The 5317-nt window shown below is 37.7% G+C and overlaps 1 protein-coding gene across 12 annotated transcripts in view; it reads left to right on the top strand.

Annotated features, from left to right (window-relative positions):
• Positions 1–246: 246 nt before the first annotated feature.
• LOC117964310 (nuclear receptor corepressor 1-like) overlaps positions 247–5317 on the top strand; it is a 61917-nt gene continuing 56846 nt past the window's right edge. For all 12 annotated transcript variants that reach the window (XM_059000817.1, XM_059000813.1, XM_059000818.1 and 9 more), the window contains exon 1: positions 247–406. The gene's annotated coding sequence lies outside the window, so the exon portion shown is untranslated. The remainder of the gene's footprint in view (positions 407–5317) is intronic.

The raw sequence follows: 5317 nt of genomic DNA, 5'->3' as shown, positions 1-5317 counted from the left end.
GCAAAACAAACATTGAGGAGAGCAAAAGAAAAATATTTTTGGGGAAAACTTTATTGTTGCACTACCTTGTCCTGTCTGCTGTATAAAATAAAATAGCGCCCCTTATTTATTCCTAGCGAAAATAACATGTAAAATGTTGGAGTATAATAAATTACAAAATAAATAAGTATGTTTTTTAAAAACATGGAATAATTATTTTATACCTGTGTGGTTTAAAATATTTCTACTGTACTCTATCCCAGGCAGGACTTTCACGCGTACAGCGCTGGGTTTAGTGCCGCAGTTCGAGGGGACTGTAGCGCAGCTAGGGATACGGCGTTATATTGAAACGGATTTACACACCCCCATCCTCAGAAGTCGACACAGAGAATCGTTTAGCAAGAGGAACAGTTTGTCCGGCAATGAGGTGAGTTTTGCGTTTTTTAAATAAATGTAATTGCCTTTAAAATATGAAGATGTGCAAATGTCGCTTTGCATTGACTGGGGATCACTCAGTTTGTGCAAGATGGCGGCTGTAGACTGTATGTAGAAGGTGAAATTTGCTTGCTTTTGACTAAAAAATGTTGCCAGGATTGCAATATTTTGGTAGTTAAGGGGTCCTATTATTGGGGAGTATTTTATTTAATTTTAAAACCACTGCTGCTGTGTTGTGCCTCAATTCTTTGTTGGTCTTTGCATTGAAGGAGAGGTGTTGATGCAAACGATTAGTACAGACATTGTTAATATCTTACGTACAGTATGTAAAACGATGAACGAATGTATTATTTATGACAAATAAGCCTGCTTTCTCTAAAATATAAGTATGTGGATCACCTTTTTAAAACGTCGTGGTCCCATTGATTCGTGACCAAGCAGATAACTACGAGGTAGTTAACCTTGTCTGAAGACTATCGAATTAACTATACTTCATTGATTTGACTGAGAAGGTACTGCTGTAATAATAATAACAGTATCCTGTAAGTTCTACGTATGTAAACATCCATACACTTTGTTTGTTTTTTTTTAAATTTAAACTGTAGTTTAGATGGTGACGGGCTGTGCGTGCTAATGCAAGGTGATATATGGGCAGGAAGTTTAATCGGACCAGACAGTGCAGTAGTACCCTGCCAGCGAAATACAGGATACACACACACTAGTAAAATGCGTTACAACTGAATGAGGAAACCATGTTTTATTGCCAGTGGGAACAAAAACAGAAAGAAATATTAAACTGCCAACATGTTGGATCATAACACATCTTTTGTAATGTTACTGTTGAATAAGGCAGCTTACACTTTTGCACGGATCCATAGCATGCAGCCTGATTGAAAATATTTTACAGAGGCGTGATGTGGGCAGCTTCTGGGACGCTGGCACAGTTGACTTTGTGACACAGGGGACATTTGCATCATCGCAGCTATGCCTTGATATGTTTTGGGTGGGACTAAAACTATTTGGAACTTATTTGTATTGTACTGTAGCTGAAGGCCACACTATTAAATCAAAACCAAGCCTCAAAAGAGTTTGCTGAAATTAAATATTTCTTAATCTTGGACAAGGAACAGTTGATTTGGTGGTCATCTTTTTTTTTTTTTTATTCCAGACATTTGATTTATTACTCAGGATGTGATGTTTCTTCTTAGATATAAAGAATTAGTAAACATCCGTGGATTTACTGCAGTTGCGTAACAGCATTTGTATTTCAATAATGTCAGAGAGTGCCTAACAAAAAATTTACTGTCATGCCACCTTTTGACCTTTGTTACGCACATGACTGCTAATCTGGCCTCTGTGTGTTTACCCTGTTAGACAGGGATGTAGTGGAGGCTGCCTACATATGCAAGTGGCAGACAAAATTATTGGCACCCTACACTTAATATAAGATAATTCAAGAAAACATGTTAAATACAAGCAAACAGTAAGTGAACATTTTAGCCACTAATTAATAACAAAGACCAAAGCATGCAATTTCAAATATTTGTTTATGACAGAAGAATTGGCACTTTTACATTAAAAGTCTTTAAAAATTCCAAGATTAACAGCCAAGGACTTCAAGAAAGATGTAGAAGCATTGGGCATAAGAGTGCATGAAAGAACTGTACAAAGACGCGTGACCACAGAAGAATTGTATGGACACAGACCTCGCTGCTAACCACTTTTAAAGAAAACTCTCTGGTTCAATGAGACTAAAATATGACCACAGTATGTTTGGAGACAAAAAAGGAAAGCCTCCAATGAAAAAAAAAACCTTGTACCTGCAGTTAAACATGGAGGTTCGATCATGATGTGTTGTGTTTTAGCAGTTCAGGGACTGGAGACATTCATGTGATTGAAAATCGAATGAATGCAGCCATGTATCAAAACATTCTGCGAAGTACAATCATACCATCTGCTCGTAGGCTGATTGGCAGATAGTTTATCTTCCAACACGACGACCCAAAGCATACGGCTAAGTCAACTCTGGAATTCATCAAGAAAACGAAGATACAAGTTCTGGAATGGCCTTCTCAATCGCCAGATCTCAGTCTAACAGAAATGCTTTGGACTGATCTGAAAAAAAGCTGTAGCCAAGCATTGTGTATCCAGCTGAAGGAAATATGCAAACCAGAATGGGCCCAGATTTCTCCAACAAGATGTAACATACTGGTCAAGAATTATCACAAACGTCTGATAGCCATGTAATAAAAGCAAAAGGAGGGCACACGAAATACTAAAGCAGGGGTGCAAATACTTGTCATGAATTATTTGTGTATTTTGCATTTTTGTTTTATTAGAAAGTGGTTAAAGGTTACTAAATGCTGGTCCTTAGTCTATTACCTTGAATTATGGTGTAGTAAGAGTAGTTTTACTATGAGCTTGATTAGCCACAGTGTATCGGTAACAAGCTCATGCTTACGGTATGTCTCGATTGTGTGGCTCTTATAGTATCCTGGTGGAAGGAAGGTTTCAAAGAATGCCTCAAAGCAGTCAGGACAGTTTGATCACCTCAGTAGTTTTGTGAAACTAGCCCCAAACCCTACTGAGGTTGCTCTGGCATTGGAAATTGTTAGTGTTGTGTGGTGGTGGTGGTGGTGGTGTTGTTGTTTTTTTAATGCTATTTTGACCGTTTCTCATCTCCACTATTTACTGAGTTAATTGTCAGCAGAATATACAATATTTACTTCAAAACTGATTAGGCATGGGGTTGAAACAAAAGAGACTTTCATATTTTAACGTTCTGATAAACAGAAGGAGAAAGTAGAAAAGAAGAGACCTCGAATGTCTTGAAAGCTTGTGATGTAATTATTGGTTAGTTAGTCCAATAAAAGGTATCACCTCTCCTTCTCTTTGTCTATTTTAATGTTAAAATGTTCAGGTACAATGTTCTGTCGAGTTAGAGTTTCAATGCTAATTTTGTCCTAGTTTTGATTCCTTTTATTTATTGTAAACAAGAACACCTGGTTCCTGCTGGTCCATTCACCAAAATGTGTATTCAATGAAATATACACTATGGTTTCTTCAGTCTTCAATGTTTCATCTCTCTTCCTCCTGGATTATACTGTATGCCATTTGAAGTGTTTATTCCTCCCAGTTGTAAGTTCAATTAAACAGTTGGCAGTGTTTACTAAGCAATAGCCTTACCAAGTAATGGACAACAACATTCGTGCAGCAGATGTTATGAGAAATCGTTGTTAAGCGTCAGAGCATCTTGGCAGTTAAGAGTCGAACGAAGCCTCAGCGTTTTTGAATGCTAATCAAAGGCAATAACTTTACCAGTTATTGCCTTGCTGTACCAAGGACAGTTTCCTATTTAACAACAAGAAAATAGAAACTGCTGCCTGGCTGCTTTCATGGCCAAGAAAGTTATGCAACCAATGGATGTATTTTTCAAAGCTATTGCACACGGAGGCAAGATCAGTGCATTAAGGTGTTGTAATGAGCTGTACGTCATGTGACTGATTCATTTGTTAAACAATCTCTTTGCAATATCTCTCTGTTGCAAGTCTTGTTAGTCAAGGGTGACAAGACAGTATACGTGACATACATTGATAATAGACACAATTGATTGACACACAGCTGTGCTTCCCACAGTGGCACCTTGTTGACAATGTTTTGGCAGGTGCCTATCATTTTTTTCTCTATTTGTTGTAAAGTATGATTCACTAATCTAATCGCCCTACCGTGTTCAGCACATTGGGTGAATTGCATGCTGTAGTTTTTATGTTTCTTTTCTGGTTTGTCAAACCACATCCTCATAATTTCTCATCTATAAAAATTAAAAAAAAGTAAATGTTTTCATTTAATGATCTCCTGTTACGTGCCATGTGTGGGGATTCTTACTGGCTGCTTATTGTATAACTGAAGACGTTCAAAATGTTTTCTAACATTTAAGCATTGTGATTCCTCTGCATTGGTGAATTTTTTCCAGCACTGTAGATTTTATGGTGTTTCTAGATTAGCTAAGCATTTGTTGTAAATAGCCTAATGCCAATTTTGATTGCATTGCAAATCAGTCTTCTTTATCGGTTTGATCTACACAGTTTGCTGGGGGAATTGTCCAAAAAACACATACACAATAATATGCAAGTACGTGATCGGTGTCTGACCTTTCGTACCTTGGCCGAGATTTGAAGCTGGCTTAATCTGGGCACAGGCTTGTGATCCAGGGCTTTAAAGGGCATTCCGTCATGATGAGGCAATGTCTGAACTATTTATTAAAGCATAGAAATAGCCAACCAGATAAGTGCTGAATTAAAGATGCTTTGTTTGATTCAGTGCTTGCCTGGTTGAATATATGGGGAAACCGTTTCCTCATGGTGAAGCAGTACAGTATTTATAGCTGCAGTGGACTATACATTGCTGTACTTAACTAGGTTTGAAGTTCTGGTTTTGTGGTGATATTGGATTATGTGCATGTGTTATCACCTCTGCTGAAATTGCTGCAGTTTAAGGCAGTATGTTTCTCAGTTACTGTACAGTCTTCTTGGTTAGTAGGAACCTTTGTGCGTATAACCATTTGTATTTACAGAAAAAAGCAGGGCCATTCAAAATTAAGTGTATCCTCCATTTGAGGTTGATAATACAGGGCAGGTGTTTTAACTATTTAGGGTTGGGTTGGGGGGGTGGATGACCAAATAATGTGATCTTTTTAAAGCATATTTCAGGGGCTTTCCAACAAAAAATTACGAATTGGCGTAAGAAATCTGGAATGACCCAGCATCAATGATATCATCACTCTACAAAATCTGCTTTGAAATGTAATCAGATAATCATTACAGTACTGTACTGTGTGGTCCTATTCCCCGGCATGTCTATGGAGCAATTTCATGTACAACAATTACAAAGGGTGTTAACAGAC

This window comes from Acipenser ruthenus, chromosome 26, assembly GCF_902713425.1.
Source record: "Acipenser ruthenus chromosome 26, fAciRut3.2 maternal haplotype, whole genome shotgun sequence".
Lineage (NCBI taxonomy): Eukaryota > Metazoa > Chordata > Actinopteri > Acipenseriformes > Acipenseridae > Acipenser > Acipenser ruthenus.
This window is presented reverse-complemented; position numbering and strand designations above follow the sequence as displayed.